Consider the following 20533-nt stretch of genomic DNA (forward strand, 5'->3'; position numbering starts at 1 on the left):
GGCCGGCCGCTACCGTCCACGCGCCCGCCACCCCGCCCGGCGCGGGCTCCATGTGAAGGAGGGATCCGACCCGTGCCAGACTCCTCGCGCGCCCCCTCCGGCCCCCGGGGGCCCGCGGCCTCCCCCGACCGGGGGGCGCGGTGACAGGCCGCGCGGGGGCGGAGGGGCGGGCTCGGAGGCGGCGGCGGCCCCTCCTCGGGCCTACGGCTCCCTACGTCCCCGCGGAGCGGCCGGTACGTGCCTGTGTTAGTGTGGGGCGGGGGCCGCGGGGAGGGGTTCGCGGCGGGTCTTTGCGCAGCTCCCCAGGCGGGGATTTCGCAAGGTGGTTTTCCTGCTTCGGGTGGATAGATCTCGGGGGTCTCCGGCATCCTGTCCTGAAGCCCAGGTCTGAGCGAAGTAGACTCCTGGGCTGTGTATCTGTCAGACATGTATTCTGCAGGGATTTTTAGAAGGAAGATTGCAGCTGGTCCCCGGGAGAAGAAATGTTATATGCCGTAAGCGAGAAAGTACTTGTCTTTGCACTGTCACATTGTGATAATCTATTGATGGGGGTTGATTCTTCCTTCTAGCTTTAGCTAGCAGTTACCGTGCAGTTGTCTTGCATTGTCTGACTTCATCTTCTCAGCACAATGAGGTCAGTACGTGTCTCCCCATTTTACAGATGAAAAATTGAGTCTTGGAGAGATTAGGGAATTTGCCCAAGGTCATGCAGCTGGTAATCTGGGAAGCCTTGATTCAAATATGATGTCTTTTCCGTAGGACTGTATTTTTGAGTATTGAAAAAATAAATATGTGAAGAAAATGAGAATAGTTGGAGAGTTTCTTCCAGGGAGTAAATTCTAAACGTCATAGGTAGATGTAGTTTTCTTATACCTAACGTGGGCTGTTCCATGTGTTTTGCTGCAGCCTAGTCAAATCATTTTCTTGGCTTTTTTTCCTTCTTTTTAAAAATTACTCTTAAAAGGTGGCAGCGGGCACCTTTACCCTTTTGCAGTAGGACTGAACAGAAAAAAAAGTCGCTTTTTTTAAAAAAGAAGAAATGTAATAAAGACTAATACATATTTTAAAAAGATGACAAAAGAAATATAATCGTTAAAATGCATATTTCCTGAACAGTTACAATTTTATTTGTGCAGTTTTTTCTTGACACGTACGGGGAACTCGCAGTTGGGTTATTAGCTTGAGATTTCCTTATTGCAAAACTTGTTGCTGAATTATGTGGCAATGGCTGAACATACTTAGTAATTGGTGCAGTCTTATGCAATATTTCTAAGTTGAGTGTCAAAATTAGTGTGTAGAATATCGTAGAAAGTTATCTTTTAATGGTGTGATTTTTTTCCCTTTCATTTGTTTGTGGTGACTGATAAGTGTTCATAAACTAAAATTTGTCATTTTAGCATTGGCCTGTATTATTTCTTTGATTATGGTTAGTGAAAAAGAAAATACTTCTCTTTATAGAAGAAAATATTGATTCCTTTGAGTAGTTGAGGCTTCACTTCTAGTTGCAAATGTTTAAGAAATGTACTGATGCCTAATTACTGTACTCTATAATTTTCTCCAGTATATTACCGGGTTTAAGAGAATTTGTAGCTGAACGTTTTGGTATTCCTGTAGAGAAAAGGTCAAATAGAGTTGACGAGTGGTTGGTTTATAGATTGATTTGCTGTTTGGTTAAAATGCGAACTATGTTGAGTCCTGTTGATTAATGTTGAGTGGGATAGCATTATAGAACGGTTATCTTGGCATGATCTCCATGTGTCTCTTTTGAGAGAAGTAGCTATTTAAGGCTATTTTTAAAAATTGGATTACATTATGGACTCAGTCTATTAATGGGTCTTTCATTTTTAGTTCACCTTGTTGCTGCCAAACCGGTAAACTGTAATAGATGCTATATTAAAATGAAGTCATGTTAGGGTTCCGACAGCTTTTGGCTTTGGATTGATCTTTTTTCCCTTGTAGAATTGGAGCTCTCTGGGCTCCTCAACACCCTCCCCCAACTTTTTTTTTATTATGAAACAATTTCAAGCGTACAGGAAAGTGCTAATAGAGGGAACATCCATAGATTCAGTATTTGTTGACATCTTACTGTATTTTCTTTATCTGTAAATATATGTGTATTATTTTTGGCTCAGCCATTTGAAACTAAGCTGTAAACGTGACACTTTACTCCTAAATATGTCAGCATACATTTCCAAAGATGGACATTTCCTAACATATCCAAAATACCATTATTGTTAGTTTTTTTAGTTCATATTGGCTAATCAATAATTAGTTGATAGTTTCTTAATTGATAATTCCTTAATATAATCTAACATTCATAATTAAATCTTCCTATTTATGCTGTTTGGTGTTTTTAATTTTATAGTTTTTTACACCCAGCCACACCAAACCAAGATACAAGGTTTATTCACTGCATTTGGTTAAGTCTCTTTGATCTCTTTGAATCTAGAAGTTTCACCTCTCCCTTTTAAAATGAGGTTGCTTTTTTTCTAAAAAAAAAAAAAAAGAGATCAAGCCAGTTGTCTTATAAAATGAGTCACATTTTCTATTCGTCTGTTTTGTTCACCCCTCATGGTGTCATTTAGTGTGTTCCTTTGTTCCCCTGTGTTAGTTAACTATAAGCTAGCTTTAAAGGCTTGATTAATTTCAAATTAAATATTTTGGGCAAGAATAACCCTTAAGTGATACTGTATAGTTCATATTGCTTCCCATCAGGTCATATACTGTCAAGTCCCATTATTTGTGATGCTGAGTTTGATCACTTGGTTATGGGGGTTAAGGTAAGGTATATTTTCCCCACTGCAGTTAGTAATCTGTTGCATAATAAATTAGCACTGAAGTGCTAGCTATTCTCCAATAATCTGCCACTGAATAGTTGTAGCATATATTGCTGACCCGTTGTTAGGCTAACTTTTGAATTTCAGGGTGAGCAATCTTTTTTTGGTGTATATATAGAAACAAGTCACAGGAATTACAAAATATCCTATACAGCTATATTAATCAGATTTTGATTTTGTGGGTTTTAAAATTTTTAAATTATGAATTCAATATATCTCGTTATGAATTAAAAAAAAAAAAACCCTGGCTTGTGAAAAATGGGAAAAACTCAATGCCTGTCTTTTCCTGGACTCTGACTGAAGGAGTGCGTTTAAGTTTTACTTAGCCAATATTTGTTGACAGAAATAACTAGAAATATAATAAAGGAAGAATGGATTTACTTAAAACATTTTGAGAAACTGTCTATTTTCTGGTATAATGCAAGAAGCACTGGATTGAGGGTCAGAAGATCTAAATTCTAATTGTAATTCTACCACTATGTGAAGTTTAAGAATTAAAGTTTTTTTTAACTTCACTTAGTGTTCTCATTCCATAATAATCAAGTCCGTAAACATTTATGAATTTCTTTTTATTGAAATATAATTGACACACAGTAACCAGTTAGTTTTAGGTGTATATCATAGTTATTCAATATTTTTGTACATTATAGAGTGATCCCCACAGTATGTCTAGATACCATCTGTCACCTTATGTAGTTATTATAATATTATTGGCTATATTCTCTATGCTGTATATTACATTCCTGTGACTTGTTTTATGAATACTGTCTATGATTTGTGATAATGAGGTATGTTGGCTACATTTAGAGGTGAACCTCATTTTAATTAAGCCAGGTAGAAATAAATATATGTAATATAAAATTGAATTTATTTCCCAACTAATTAACTGTCATTTAATAGGTTATTGGTTTAAAAAAAATTTTTTTTTAGGTTAATGTTTTAAAGAAGGTTTCATAATAGGATTTACTTAAGTAACACATTCTCCTACTAAAAATATGATTTAGGGGCGACTCTGTGGCTCAGTTGGTTAGGTGTCCAACTCTGGATTTCCTCTCTGGTTGTTTGCTTGGGATCCTCTCTCTCTCTCTCTCTACCTCCCCCGCCCCCCCCCCGCCCTNCCCCCGCCCCCCCCCCGCCCTTTCCCCTTCCCCCAATGCTGGTGGGTGCTTGCACGCACGTGTGAGTGCTCTCTCTCATCTCTCTAAAATAATGTTTTTTTAAAGATATGATTTAATTCATTAAACAGTTACATGAAATTTTTTCACACATCTCTTTTGTAAGTCAGGATGAACTGTGTGCATAGAAATAAAGAATCTTTCCCCTTATTCTCAAGTGTTGTGTGAGGTATAGCTCTCCATCTGTACACACACTTAGGTTTATAAGAAACGTGTCTGTGTAGTTTTGTGTTCTTTGCCTTGTACATCCCTGGGATTTATTGGGAACATTGGTTGACTGCATTTTTTATGATGGATTGGCTTTGTAACATATTTTGTATTGTTGTCTTTATTGTTATTTAACTCTGAGATCGTTGCTTAATTTTTTTGTTACGCTTTGTCTTCCCAGCTGATAGGATAGGGTAGAATCTTTGGAGTCCTTCCTCTAACTTGCATACTGCCTTTCTTACAAGTGCTCAGTGTTTTGTTTGAGATTCGTAGTACCATAAATTTTTTAAGCGCTATGTGGTTTATAAACTTTGGGAGGTTTTTCTAAAGGTAATTTTTCCCATTTGTGTGGTTAATCATTTGTGTGGACTTTAATAATAACAAATTGAAACAATAGTTTAAGATATGATTTTATCAGCATTTTTTGGTAATTCCCAGATTAGGTCCCCTCATCACCACTACCTCAGAATGCTCCTCAAACACACTGCACCTGCCTCTACCACGGTACTCACCACATTGTGCTATTTCTGTGTCCTCCGCTAGGAAGTTAGCTCTTTCACGGACAGAGGCAGTATTTTGTTGATTTTGTTGCACCTAGGACAATGCCGGGAGCCAAATGTTTATTGAGTAAATACAGAATTGACAGAAGGGACATCTTTTTATAGTGTCCTAAGATTCTTAAAAGGTAGTGCCTACCAAATCACTGATCATTTACAAAACGTTTCTTCTGACTTTGCTGGTTGAGTTTTCTTTTGTGGTATTGTTTATTTATTTAGCACATTTAAGCAATTTCTACATTCTAGGCAGTGATTTAAGTATATGCTGAAGATACTCATTTAATCCCTGTTAACAACCCAGTGAATTAGTGACTATTATTATACTCCTATTACAGATTAGGAAACTGAAGCACAGAGACAATAAGTAACTTGCGCATGTTCACACTTCTTGGCGCATGTTGGAGGTGGAACTTGAATGCAGGCAGTCTAGTTCCACAGTCTGTGCTCTTAACAATCGCACCATGTTGCCTCTCCGCTTTATCAGGGCAACCAGAAAATTAGATTTGCTTTGCCAGAGCACTGTCTTTACCATTCATGGAGTGCTTACTATGTACCAGGATGGGGAGGGCACTTCAGAAGGCCTTGAAGAGGAGGCGGTACTTGAACTGAGTTAACAAAATTACTAAACTCTACAGATTACCTGATTGTGATTATAGTGTTTAATGAAAAAAAAATTAAATATAGAAAAGGTAAAGAAAAAAATTAATAATCAGTGAAGAGTATGTACTTGGGAGTCAGCTTGAACGTGAGTCCCAGCTCTGCTGTTTATCCTTTGTATGCCTCACTTATCTGTAAAATAGAGATAATAGTACCTAAGTCATAGGTTTGTCATGAGTTTTAAATGAGATAATATGTTTAGTATAGTGCCTTGCATATAAAAAATGTTCAAAAAACATTTATCAGCATTGTAAAAATCTCCCATAGTTCACTTAGATTATGTATATTTTGATGTATATAGAAATCATTCTTTTTGATGCAATTAAGATTGGTGGCGTTTAGTTTTATTTTTTAAAAACATAAGGGATTTAGAAATGACACATTTTTACTTTAAATATTTTATTATTTTATTTTATTTTTTAAAAGATTTTATTTATTTATTTGACAGAGAGAGAGACAGCCAGTGAGAGAGTGAACACAGGCAGGGCGAGTGGGAGAGGAAGAAGCAGGCTCCCAGTGGAGGAGCCTGACATGGGGCTTGATCCCAGAACACCAGGATCACACCCTGAGCCAAAGGCAGACCCTTAATGACTGAGCCACCCAGGCGTCCCTAAATATTTTATTTTTTTTAAAAAAACATGGATATGTAAAGAAGTGTGAGTTATATAATCCATCTAGAATTGTATGATTATTCCCCTTAGTCTTTTACAGTTTATTCACCTATGCCCACTTTAACAATAGTTTTTTTTTTTTTTGAAACTTAGCCTTTGAGTCTTTCTAAACACTCAACTTCATTTTCATAGAAACAAAAACTCTTCACATTCACAATTTCATTGGTTTATGTAATATTTAAACTATATAATTATAACAAGTACATAAGCATATTTGATTCTTGGTAAATTGATGAATGCGGCAATGTCCTGGTTTAGTAAAAAATAAGCTTAATAAATATTGAATGTTCAGCATTTTATCAGAAGACATTTTAGAGAGGTAGAGAGTGTTGGTTAATTTGCCACGTTGGTTTGTTAAGGAGGTTGGGTAAGAGAAAATGTTGATTCTTTGCCTTCTAGTTCTGAGTTTATGGATGTATGTATTATACAGATACTTAAATGAATAGAGAATGTAGATTGAAAGCTAATAGTCATAATATCTCAATTTTATCTTAGTTCTTTCAGGTCTTCCCCCCCACCCAATCTGTGTCTTTGTTTTTTTCTTGTATTATGGTTCTTTGGCAGTGTGTATAGTTTTCAGATTTCCATTCTCTATCCTTCATATTTGTCATCATCTCTCAATATTTTCATCTCTGTTATGTTACTTTGCATCCGAGGAGAGCTGCTTGTGTTTGACACAATGTGGTTGCCTAACCACATTCACAGTTCTGCTCTTTTGCCCTCCAGTGTGTACTAAAAAATTTTTTTCATCTCATGAGTATTTTAATTCTGAAGTTAAATTTCTATTATCTTGATAATCCTTGGTCTTTCCCATTTTTTCCCCACTCTCTTCCTTGTTTTGCATCTTAGCCTGGTCTTTAGCTTTCATTTATGTTTCATAAAGGCATGTCTTCTGGCATTGAGGGTATCACACAATTTTCTACAAATTTCAAACTGTATCTTGGGAGGAAGAAGTAACATTTGAATGTCTGTTACATGCCAGAAGCTTTACACACATTAATTTTACAGTAACCAGGGTAGACCATATTATTCCTGATTTTACAGACAAAGAAATTAAGGCTTACAGGTGTTAAGAATCTTGTTCATAGTCATAATAGTAGAGTTGGGGATTTTGCATGGCTCTTCTAGTTAGAGCAGGGGTTCCTTAGCCTTCTCTCTGCCTCCACATTGTTTATGTGAAGCATTCTCCTTGGAAATATCTTCATTGGAATCTTCTGGGGGTAGGGCCAACATAATTTTTGGAAAACACACTCAAATACAGATATTATTCTTACCTCTCATTCTTTATAATTGCTAAATCAGGAGTTCTGATAAATATTGGGGTAAACCTGAATGATTTCTTTGTTTGTATTAGGTACAGTTTTCAGTGGAATGAAAATAAACTGGTCCATTTTAAGTAAATGGTATGGGAAGTATGTTAATTTTTCTGGTATCTAGGAGAAGTGATATGAGAGAGTTTAATGTACTTGGTCAGGGAATTGATAAAATTTCTTGAATGAACATGAGGAATTTTCAGTGTAATTTTTAAATTAAGTTTTAGACCATTATTCTTAATAGGCTATGAGTAGTAACCCTCAAAGTCAGGGGCTTAAAACAACAAATATTTAGTTTTTGCTACGGTGTGTGTTCATTGAGGGTCAGTTGGGCTGCTTCTGCTCAACATTGTCATCCTATCCTACTTTGGAGCCTTACTTTGGGACTTCACTTAGGAGCAGCCACTGTCTGGAACATAACTGGTTGCCATAGGTAAAGGAAAAATACATTATAGTTGTGTTTTTCCTTTATATTGTGCTTCATGGGAAGAAAAAATTTTTTCTTTATCCTTCTAGGTTCTTTGGTAAATTGTCATAAGACTGATAAACTGAATTGAATTATGTATGTACGGGAGCCCCATAAGAATATGAGACCCACAGGTAGGCAGTTGAGGCTTATATGCTGTCCTGAGCAAAGGAGAAGGGATAGAGGTCTGGGACTTCAAAGTGGGGGAGGAAAACAATTTATGGGAAGATGGGAAGAGCATATGTTTGGTAAACATGTTTGCCATGCTTTGTGGAGACAGTTGGACAGAGAGGAATTTGCTCTCCAGGCCCTGTTAGTTCCCTTGCAATTACCATGCCTCCCCATATTCTTTGTAGTTATCTCTGGTGATAGTTTGGATAGACCAGACCCTCTGTCTAAATTCTCTTAGGCAGTTAAGGGGAGGTAAAAAGCTCTTTCTGAATCTTTTGTGCCTTGATTGACTTGAGTTCAAACTAATCTACATGCCAAAGTGGCATATTTGAATGGGGCTTGTTCTGAACCTCTTCACATTCAATACTTTGACACCTCTTGTCAACAGAAATGTGTATGTGGGAGGGGTTTCCACACCTTTAAAAATTCTGTAATACCAGCCAAAGGTACTGTCAGATCCCATAGGTTAAGACTGCCCTCCCTTCAGATCCAGTGGCAAGGCTAGGTAGTTGCCTATGCTTCAGACCAGTGGGCTGTAAATCAGAGGTTCCCATCTTTGGGATTTCTGGGTTCAATTAATTTGCTAGAGCAACTCAGCAGAATTCTGGAAAATACTAGATTACTGGTTTATTATAAAAGGATATAACCCAGAAACAAGAAGATGGAAGAGATGCATAAGGCAGTATTTGGGGAAAGGAGGGGGCCGTGAAGCTTCCATCCTTTCTTCTGTGTGCCACTCTTCCAAAACCTCCAGGTGTCTACCAGCCAGGAAGTTCTCCAAATCCCATCTTCTTTGGTTTTTAATGGAGGCTTACCTAGGCATGATTGATTAAATCAGTTGGCCATTGGTAGTTAAGCTTAATCTCCAGCCCCTTTCCCCTCCCTAAAAGCCAAGGAAAGGAGCTCAAAGTTCCAGTCCTCTAATCACATAAAACGTTTTCCCTTGGCAACCTGCTTCCATCGCTAGGCGCTTTTCAAAAGTCATCTCATTAATATAAACTGAGGTGTGGCTTAAAGGTATTCGTTATGAATAACAAAAGACACCTACATTATTCTGGCTACACCTGTGATGAGCATATCATAAAGTACAAACTTGTTGAATCACTACATTGTTCACCTGAAATTAAGGTAACATTGCATGTTAACTGTACTTCAATTAAAAAAAAAAAGGACCTGGTTTTTCTGAGCTCTTTGCCAGAAATGGGGACTAAGATCAAATACATATTTTTTATTATAAATTACAGTCTAACACCAGGACAGAAGGAAAATACAATGTGTGAAAGCACACTCTGGCTTTTAAAGCTTTTACCTGGGAGAAACGTTTACCACTTCCAACCACATACATTGGCGAGAGGAAGTCTCATGGCTGTACCTGAGTTGAACAGGGTGGGAAAGTTCAATATTTCCAAATACCCAGAAGGAGAACATCAAGTATTTGTGAACAGTCCTACCACAGAGGCAGTGCTGTGGAATACTGTTCAAAAATTATTTTTGGAAATTACTAATAGGAGCCAGTGGGAAAAGTATGAATTGATTTTTTTTTTTTAATCTTTGGGAACAGATCTACAGCTTAAAATGAAGTCAGTTTGTAATTGTTTCTGTGCTATTATTTAATAATTGCTAACTGTTCTCAAGTCATATTCTGTTTTAGATTTGACCTAAAGATGCTTAATTATCATTATTTGATAAGTTAGTGATTACTGTAATTAAGTTTGACTTACTTGGCTGCATTTTAATGGTATTTGTGGAGTTTTTTTTTTTTTTTTTAAGATTTAGTTATTTTAGAGAGAGCACATGTGGGAGGGGGTGTGGAGGGGCAAAGGGGGAGAGAGAGAATCTCAAGCAAACTCCCAGCTGAGCACGGATCCTGAGGTGGGCCTTGATCCTGAGGTGGGCCTTGAGATTACCACCTAAGCCTAAATCAAGAGTGGGGCACTTAACTGAGCCACTCAGGCGCCACTCCCATTTTTTTAAGTAGACCCCACACCCAGCGTGGAGTCCAGTGTGCGACTTGAACTCATGACCCTAAGATCAAGATCTGAGCTGAGATCAAGAGTCAGATGCTTAACTGACTGAGCCACCCAGCCACCCCTGTGGAGTTTTAATACAAAATATTTTGGTTTTTTGTTTTAATACAATAAGGAAATGAGACTAATGTCCTCTGATTTAATTTAAGGAGAGATTAACATCATGATTTATGTGATGGCTTTAGTGTATTTTTAAATTAGTTTAAGCATTTTAAAATAGCCTCTGGACTCTTTTTTAAAATTAGTAGTATTTTGTATAACATGACAGAGAAGAGTACATCAAACTATATATAAAATATCTGAGTTGCTTAGATAACTCTAAGGAAACAAAGAAGTAGAAGGTAGCCCAGCCTTAGTATTGATAAAAGTCTTCTTTGAGAGATGGTATGATGTTAACCCTCTAGTTTGTAAGCAGTACATGGCTTCATTTTAACAACTTCACCCCTGAACCATATCCCTGCTTATATAATCTTGCCTCATGATTTGGGAAAGGGTAGATTAGTTATGTGGTCTGAGATCATGTAATGTATATTATTACTCAGTATTACAGAGTTTGCCCTGTGGTCATGGACTGTTGCATACTGCCTGTCGAGAAGTTTATTCAGGGACGTGCCAGAGGGATTTCTTGCCTAGAGTTTTCCTGAAGGGAGTACCACAAACTATATTCCATACTGTTTGTTGAACACCGATGGTAGGTAGGAAGGCCTGAGTTCAATCTTAAATCTGACATTAATTAGAAATAGACTGTGACAGAGGGCTTCAACATTTCTGAATTTGAAAAACTTGCCCTAGGTGATTTCTTAAGGACCTGTCTAGCCTGTGAGACCCACAACATAATAGAAAAAGAGATTGAAGTTCTCCTGCTTGGGGGGGTTGTTAAGATCACCGTAGTCCAGGGAAGATTTGTTATAGGGCAGCATTTGGAGGATAGATAGCTCTGTTTAAGTGTGACTAATTTGTCAGAATGAGATCTCTTAAAGTTATTTTATAGCCAGATACCTTGCATTGAGCTTGACATATAATAGGCTTTCAGCAAAATGCTTGTTGAAAGAGTGAATGAATAACTTCAGAACTAATGTGATAGAAATCAGAATCATATGTGAACAGTTCAGTGATAAAATCCAGGGTAGTAAACATTGAGCCCTAGAAAATAACAAAGAACTGAATTATTCTCATGTTATGAACAGGGAACCAAGACTTTGGAAATACTTTAGCTGAAAAGAGAGGGAAGATCTTTTTGGAAAAGGGGCAAAAAAAGTATTGGAAAAATTGTACATTCAGTCTTTAATGCCCAGTAGAAATTTTTAAATAATTTAGGGATATTTTTGTATAAGCCCAAAATGATTACATAAAAAAATGAAGCTTTTCTACTTCTCAGTGGAAAAAACATTTGAGACAAACCACACAACAAATATTTTTCTTCTCAGAATCCTTCCATATCGTTGTTCTTTGTTTCTCCATCTTTACGTCTCCAACCAGAGCATAGAAGTACCTTAAGTGTTCTTAGCTTATTGTTCTTAGTTAATAAATTGATACTGATATGTTAATCTGATACCCCCTCTGGTGTTTTCTGTCATTTAAATCTTGCTTTTTTTGTAAATGGAAGGATCAAGTAGGGAGATACAGTTTCTTTTTCTTATTTTTGAGGATTTTTTTGAGGGTGAGTGAGAAAGAAGGAACGTGTGAGCATGAGCGGGGGGGGGGGCGCAGAGGGAGAGGGAGAAGCAGGCTCCCTGATGAGCAAGAGTTCTGACTCAGGGCTCAGTCCCCGGACCCTGGGATCATGACCTGAACCTAAGGCAGACGCTTAACCAACTGAGCCACCTAGGTGCCCCATGGTTTCTTTAGAATAAGGGACACTTCAACCTGTTTGGAAGCAAGGATGGGCAATGTAGTACTATTAAAGAAGGCTTGATTGGAGGCTGTGAAAAGACCAAGTGGTCTAGATTTGGTTATGCAGGAAGATTTCAGAAGGAAAGTTTGCAGAGATTTCTTGGTCATTGGATTGGGAGGAGGCTTGGGGCAGCTGGCTGGCTCAGTTGGTAGAGCATGTGACTCTTTTCTTTCAATTTAAATTCATTAACTAATATAGTGTATTGTTAGTTTCAGAGGTAAAGTTCAGTGATTCATCAGTCTTATATAATACCCAGTGCTCATTACATCAAGCATGTAAGTTTGAGCCCCACCTTCGGTGTAGAGATTACTTAAAAAAAAAAAAAGATTGGGAGGAGGTTTGAGTAGTTGCATTAGTTAGGGTTCAGTCAGGGAAGGAGAAGTGCTATATTATGGAATAAGGGATTTGTGGGAGAAACTCAGAAATCAGACTCTGCAAGGGGGAATTAGCAGATCAAAGTCAGTAATCAGCCTTTCTGAAGCAGTGGTGCAGTGGGTAAATCAGAGTGTAGTTAAATCTGAGGAGTCTAGTATGCCACGTGCTGGAGTGGAACCATACAGTAAAGCTGGTGGAAAGTCTGTGGAAAGCTGTTGCCTCTGCATAGCTACCTCTTCTGTGGTTTTCAGCCAAGGTTTTGGTGGTGGACCTGCAGGTGCTGTTTGGTCAGCAAGGTGCAATCAGGAAGAGCTGTATGCAGAGCAGGGGAGAGCAGAAACATGGTGGAATCTGCCGGCAACTCTGTACCTGTTTATCTAACCCTGATCTTCAGAGTAATTTCCTCTGGCCAACTCTAACCTGGAGTCATGGGAAGAGGATCCTGGGAAATGTAGTTTAAACTTAACCAAGTTGGCATAGTACAAACTGCCATAGCAGATGAGTGTGGGGTTGGTGGGGAACTACAGTGGGGGATGTGATTCTGGTGACAGTGATATTTTATAGATCTTAGGTTCATTCTATGAGAGAGCAAGTTCTTTAAATTCTCCAAGCCTTTTTCCATCTCTGAAATCGGGAGATAGTATCTACCTTATGGGAGTGTTCTGAAGATTGAGTGAAATGTTCGAAAGCACTTAGCAGAGTGTAAGCATAGTGCAAGCTATTATAAATAGGAGCTTTTATTAAGAGTAGTAATGAGTAGTGAGAAGGGAAGAGTATATTTTGAAAATGGAGGGGAGAAGTGCAGGGAAGAGAGAAGGGTGTTGAGAAGAATGAAGTAAAAGACATGGTTCCTGTATTTGAGAGTGTTGTAGTCTTGCTGCAGGGAACACATGTAGACACATAGATGAGTAAGGAAGCTATTATAGGAAGTAATATCCTTTAAGAAAGATGGTTCTTTGTCATGGTGAGTGGAGAGACAGCAAGTGCTGTTATTCTAATGTAGTTTAGGTTAAGTGGTATTGTATGTGAAATGCCTAGCATACTGGAAAAAAAAAGGAGAAAGGAGAAGGAGAAAAATAGTGTCTAGCATACTATCAGTGTATAGAGGATAATTATTTTCCACATCCGTCATTTATAGAGGGAAAGATGACCAGGTGAGGGCGATAGGGAAGGCTTAAACTGAGTCTCTAAAAGATGGTTTGGACAGGTAGAAAAAAGGGAGGAAGCATTTCCTTTTTTTTTTTTTTCCAAAGATTTTATTTATTTGACGGAGAGACAGTCAGTGAGAGAGGGAACACAGCAGGGGGAGTGTGAGAGGAAGAAGCAGGCTCCCAGCAGAGGAGCCTGATGTGGGGCTCGATCCCAGAACACCGGGATGACGCCCTGAGCCAAAGGCAGACGCTTAACGACTGCGCCACCCAGGAGCCCCAGGAGGAAGCATTTCAGACAGAAGAAATAAAAGGTGGACATCAACAAGACTTGTAGCACTTGATTAGCACAGCTCAGTACCTGTTGATTCCTACTGTTTGTTTTTGGTAATCTATTTGTAATTTCTAGATATTGTCTCAATTGGTTCCTGTTTGAGTCAGTTGCCTACCCCTAGGGCATCAGTTTAGTGAGGGGTGTGGGACCACACTGTGCTAGTTTGGTGACACTCAGTAATTCGGTGGCTGTTTGGAGGTAGGGAGGGTCAGAGTAACAAGTTTCCAGAAGAAGGCCACTATGATGGGTGAATAACTTCAATCACTCCCTTTGTTGTAGTTGTTCTCTATTATAATTCTACCTTGTCACCAGTCACATTCCTTATCTTTTAAGGATGAGCAGGCTTGTTTACAAATCATTAACATTGTATGTGAGGTGTGATCATTCGAGCAATTTGAAATTACATATGAGTTGTGGCTAATAAGTTATCTTTAAGAATTAACCATTCGTTGCATCTGGGTAAATATTGCTTTCTTTAATCGTTCTGGGAGACTGTTGTCATTATATTATTTAAATGTTTTGGGAACACTTTTAAAATTCTCTTTAAATTTGAATTTTATATGGCTTCGAGTAGATTATATGTACAGAGTTTAAAAAATTTGAAAAGATACACAGTGGAAGTCTTCCTCCCCAGCCATCCAGTTCTTCTAACCAGAGGTGACCAATATTATTAGGGAAAATCCTTCTTAGAAATTGTCTTCAGAGTTTTTGAATACTCGCAATTAGGATATATCTGTCCAATGATGGAAATTTTATTTTTTAGAGTCAGAATTCATTTGTAGTCAGACAAATAAAGGGGCTACTGGTCTGAGTAATATTTTTAAAAATCAGAGGAGGGGCATCTGTAAGGTATTGAGATTTCTGGTATGACATAAATTGGCTTAGTCATGGCCAGAGTTGCAGTGTTTGTAATGTTATAGAATAAAATTTTTGTAGCTTGATTGAGATATTGACATAAACTGCACATTTAAAATATGTAATTTGGGAAATTTGGACATATGTATATGCCTGTGAAACTGTCACCCTTATTAGGATTGTGAATGTATCCATCACCCCCAAAAGTTTTTCTTTTTTTTTTTTTAATATATATATTTTTAAAGATTTTATTTATTTGTCAGAGAGAGGGAGAGAGAGCACAAGCAGAGGAAGCAGCAGGCAGAGGGAGAAGTAGGCTCCCCGCTGAGCAAGGAGCCTGATGTGGGACTCGATCCCAGGACTCTGGGATCATGACCCAAGCCAAAGGCAGACACTTAACCAACTGAGCCATCCAGGCATCCCACCCCCAAAAGTTTCTTTATGACCTTTTGTAATCCCATCACTATCTTACTACCATCCATTATCCTCAGGTAACCAGTGATGTGCTGCTTTTTGTCACTATAAGTTACCTATTCATTTGGTGATGGACATTTGATTTTCCAGTTTGGGGCTATTACACATAAAGTTCCCGCAAGCATTTGTGTAGATGTAAGTTTCAGTTTTTGTTTTTGTTTTGTTTTTGAGTAAATACCATTTCTTGAATGGAATGGGTGGGTCGTAGCAAATTGCCAAACTCTTTTCTAAAGTGGTTGTACCATTTGACATTCTTACCAGCAGTATGAACGTTTTAGTTGCGCAGCATCCTTGTCAGCACTTTAGATTGTCCATTCCTTTGACTCTTTCTCCCCCACCTTCTTTCCAAAGATGAAAAAGAGGGAATTTTACTTTTTTTTTTTTTAAAGCAGTGGTTTTAGGTTTACAGAAAAATTGAGGGTAAAGTACAGAGTTCCCATATACTCTCTCGCCCCCTCCTAGTTCTCCTATTTATTACCATCTTGCATTAGTGTGACACGTTTGTTATAATCGGTGAACCTATATTGTTAACATTATTATTAACTAAAGTCCACGGTTTACATTAGAGTTCACTCTCTTTTGAATATTGTGTGGGTCTTCGCAAGTGTATCATGACACTTACCATTATTTCAATATCATGCTGTAATGTGAACAGTTTCACTGCCCTGTAAATCTGTGGTTCACCTATTCATCCTTCTCCTGCCTCCTGAACTCTGATACCCACTGACCCTTTTATTGTCTCTGTAGTTTTGCCTTTTCCAGAATGTAATATTCTTGGAATCAGTCATACAGTAGCCTTTTTACATTGGCTTCTTTCTCTTAGCAGTATGCCTTTGAGGCTCCTTCATGTCTTTTTGTGGCTTGATAGCTCTTTTTTTTTTTAATCACTAAATAAATATTCCATCTTTTGGACATCCCATGGTTTGTTTCTCTAGTCACCTATTAAGGGACATCTTGGTTGCTTCTTCACCTATTGAGGGACGTCTTGGTTGCTTCTAAGTTTTGGCAGTTACGAATTAAGTTGTTCTAAATGTCCATGTGTGAACATAGTTTTCATCTCTTTGGGTAAATACCAAGAAGCATGCTACTGGATTGTATGGTAAGAGTATGTTTACTTTCATAAGAAACTACCAGACTGGGCACCTGGGTGGCTCAGTTGGGTAAGTGTCTTTGGCTCAGGTCATGATCCCAGGGTCCTGGGATGGAGCCCTGAGTCGGTCTCCCTCCTTTTCAGGGAGCCTGCTTCTCCCTCTCCCTCCGCCCCTCCCACCCTGCTTGGGTGCATGCATGCTCTCTTTCTCGGTTAAATAAATAAAATCTTAAAAAAAAAAAACACCTAAACTTTTCTGAAGTGACTTTAACATTTGACATTCTCAACAGCAGTATTGTGAGCATTTTAGTAGCCAGTTTTTTGGAATCTCATTGTGGGTTTTGATTTGCATTTCCATAATGACTAATGACGTTGAGCATCTTTCATGTGTTTATTTGCCATCTGTATCTTTTTTGGTGAAATGTGTGTCTGAATTTCCTACCTTTTTCCTTATTTGGTTGTTTGTATTTCTTTAGTGGGTTTTAGTAGTATTTTAATGCTCTACTTCCAAGTCCTTTGTTGGATATAAGTTTTGTATGTATTTTCTCTTAGTCTGGGGCTTGTATTTTCATTTTCTTCATAATGTCTTTTGAAGAACAAAAGTTTCTAATTTCGATGAAGTTCAGTGCATTTTTTCCTTTAAAATTTGTACTGTTGCTCTTCAAAAGATACTAAGAAAATGAAATCTTTGGCGCACCTGAGTGGCTTAGTTGATTAAGTGTCTGCCTTCAGCTCAGGTGATGATCCCAGGGTCCTGGGATCGAGCCCTGCATTGGGATCCTTGCTCAGTGGGGGACTCTGCTTCTCCCTCTCCCTCTGCCTGCCGCTCCCCCTGCTTGTTCTCTCTCTCTCTGTCAAATAAATTTAAAAAACTTAAAAAAAAATGAAATCTTTGCCAAACTCAAGGTCGCAAATTTTTTTCTAGTTGTTTTGTAGTTTTAGCTTTTATATTCACTTGTATGATCCATTCTGAGTTAATTTTTGTATATGCCAAGGTATCCAATTGTTCTGCCACCATTTATTGAAAAGGTTTTTCTTTCCCCATTGAATTACTCTCTAGCACCTTGTCATTGAGCTGTAATTCACATATACAGTTCACCCATTTGAAGTGTATAATTCATTGGTTTTTAGTAATATTTACAGAGCTGTGCAACCAGAATTGCAATCAATTTTAGAACATTTTCATCGCAACAAAAAGATACTTTGTACCCTTTCATCGTCATGCCCAGTCCTCTCATCTTCCTAGCCCTGGGCAACCACTTTCTGGCTCTATAGATTTGCCTATTCTGGACATTTCATTGTAAGTGAAATTGTATAATTTGTGGGTCTTTTGTGATTGGTTTTTTTCACTTAGCATAATGTTTTCAGGTTTCATCCATGTTGTCTGATGTATCAGTACTTCATTTCTTTTTATGGCTGAATATAGCAGATTTGTTTATTCATTCATCAGTTGAAGGACATTTGGATTGGAACATTTACTTACACATTTTTGTATGGACATGTTTTCAGTTCTCTGGGGTAGTAGTTGCTGGACCCTATGTTTAACCTTTTGAGGAACTGTTGGACTGTTTTTCAAAGTGACTGCACCAATTTAAATTTCTGCCAGAAGTGTGTGAAGGTTCCAATTTTTGCACATCCTTGTCAATACTTGTTACTGTTTTTTATTATAACCATCCTAGGGTATGTGAAGTGGCATCTCATTGCATTTTTGATTTGCTCTTCTCTGATAGCTAGTGATGTTGAGCATATTTTCATATATTTATTGGCCATATCTGTAACTTCTTCAGAGAAATACTTGTTCAGATCCTTTGCACATTAAAAAAGTGGGTTATTTGTCTTTTTATTAGTGAATTGTAAGAGTTCTTTATATATTCTAGATAAAGTCCTTTATTATGTATATGCTTTGCAATTTTTTTTTCCCTTTCTGTGGATTTTCTTTTTACTTTAAAAAAAACTTATTTTAGGTGTTTTGGAAGAGAGTTATGTTTCCTAATCTATGTTTTCAGTAAGAGAAGTTTATTTAGAATGTTAAGCCAGTTTTAATCAAATATATTAACTCTATTGTAAAAGTTAAAATTTTATCAGTAGGTTAGATAAGCATTTTTAAAATACTTCTGTAGGAGATAGTATAGCAATGTAATAAAGAATAAGGATGGAGAGTCAAAACAAATGGGTTTTGATTTCAGCTTCCTTACTGATAGCTGCAGGACCCTGGGTACACACTGTAACCATTAAACACCTCTATTTTCTTTTCCTTTGTTTCTTTCTTATTTTTTATTGCTTTATAATGGACATATAACATTATATTAGTTTCAGGTATACAACTTAATGATTTGATATTTGTATATATTGTGTATGATCACAATAAATCTAGTTAACATCCATCAACACACAGTTAAAATTTTTTTTCTGGTGATGGGCACTTTTAAGATCTAGTCTCAGCAACTTTCAAATAAGGGATGCAGTATTAACTGTGGTCACCATGCTGTACATTACATCCCCAGGACTTATTTATTTTGTACTTTGGTATAGTATTCTTTTATTTCTTGTGTTTGGAGTTTGTTGAGATTTTTGGATCTATGGTTTAAAGTTTCCATCAGTTTTGGTACCATTTTGGTATTTCTTCAGATATACTTTCCGTCTTGGCCTGCTCTCATTTGAGGATATTTGTTACATGTTTATTAGGTTGCTTCAATTTTTTTTAGCATTCATTGATGCCCTCTCCATTTTTCCCCCCACTCTTTTTACTTTTTCATTTTTTAAATCACTTTTTGATTATGTCTTTACTAATTTTTTCCCCAGTGTTTGATTTACTGTTGTTGATCCTATTCACTGTATTTTTTGGTCTTAAACATATTTTTCATCTATAAAAATTCCATTAAAAAATAATCTTCCTGGGGTGCTCAGTCAATTAAGCATCCAACTGTTGATTTGGTTTCAGTCATGATCTTGGTGTCGTGGGATCAAGCCTCATGGTGTGCTCTGTGCTCAGTGTGGGTCTGCTTGACGTTCTCTCCCTCTCCCTTTGCCCCCCCCCCCGCTCATGTACGTGTGCTCTCTCTAAAATAAATAAATCTTAAATACATAAATAAGTAGATATCTTCCTTGTGTGTACTTAACATCTTTTCTCTACTCGAACATATGGTATGTAGCTATGATAACTGTTTTAATGATTTTATCATCTGTGTTGTTTCTGGGTCTGTTTGTATTGATTGAATCATGTTTTTCTCCTTTTCATACTTGGTACTTTCCGATTTTCTACAAATTATGAATTTTACCTTTTTGGGCCTGCAGTTTTGCATTCTTATAAATAGTCTTTGTCCTGGGATTTAGGTAAGTTACTTAGAAACGGATCCTTTTTGTTTTGTTTTTAACTTTTAAGCTTGTTAGGTGGAACCAGAGCAGCAATTAGTCCATCATAAAATTTTTTCCATTGTTGAGGCCAAACTCTTTAGAATACTTTGTCCACTGCCCTGTGAATTACAAGGTTTTCCAGTCCGACAGTCTGACAGTTTTATGAGGGAAACCCATATGTAAATGGTAAAATCAGGGAGTGATTGCCCAGAGCCTCATCTTCTCAGTATCTCACTATATCAGGAAATATATTTGGCTGTGTGTAATAAATACAAAGGGTTACCAAATTAATTTTTTGATATAATCAGTCCGGAGACTGAGGGAAATAATCAGTGCTGTTTTTAGCTTATTGCTTGTCATCCTTAGCATATGGGCCTGGATGAAAATTTCAGATTACTTTCTGTAATTTGAAATATGAAGGTGATCTAAGATTGGAAATAAAGATTTAAGGGTTATTAGCTTATAGGTAGTGGTGGTTGTAATCAGAGGAGAAGATGACATTGCTCCAAGAGAGCCAGTAGAATGAAAAGAGCGATAGTATGAGAATGGAACCTCAAATAACACTGATATTTAACATCCAGATAATGGAGGAAGGAATTCTAAAGAAGACAGGTGAGATGGGGGAGTGGAGTAGGGAGAATCATGAGAGTGTATTGCTGTGGATATTTATGTTCTCAGCTACCAGCATCTAAACAGCCTTTTTTTTGTTTTGTTTTTTTAAAGATTTTTATTTATTTATTTTGAGAGAGAGTGAGAGAGAGAGAGTGTAAGGCTGAGCAGAAGGAAGGGGCAGAGGGAGTAGCAGACTCCCCACTGAGCAGGGAGCCTGATGCGGGACTCTGGGATCGTGACCTGAGCCTAAAGCAGAGGTTTAACCAACTGAGCCACCAAGCCACCGAGGTGCCCCAGCCTTCTTTTTTGAGAGGAA

General features: G+C 37.6%; 1 protein-coding gene across 3 annotated transcripts in view; it reads left to right on the plus strand.

The window, feature by feature from the left end:
- The first annotated feature begins 6 nt into the window (after positions 1-6).
- The window catches only part of MAP3K2 (mitogen-activated protein kinase kinase kinase 2), a 76548-nt gene continuing 56021 nt past the window's right edge, over positions 7-20533 (plus strand). For 2 of the 3 annotated variants that reach the window (XM_034654357.1, XM_034654359.1), the window contains exon 1: positions 7-233. The gene's annotated coding sequence lies outside the window, so the exon portion shown is untranslated. Of the gene's footprint in view, positions 234-358; positions 495-20533 lie in introns of those variants that run through there. The other variant, XM_034654358.1, reaches the window with a different exon arrangement.

This window comes from Ailuropoda melanoleuca, chromosome 2 (genome assembly GCF_002007445.2).
Source record: "Ailuropoda melanoleuca isolate Jingjing chromosome 2, ASM200744v2, whole genome shotgun sequence".
NCBI lineage: Eukaryota > Metazoa > Chordata > Mammalia > Carnivora > Ursidae > Ailuropoda > Ailuropoda melanoleuca.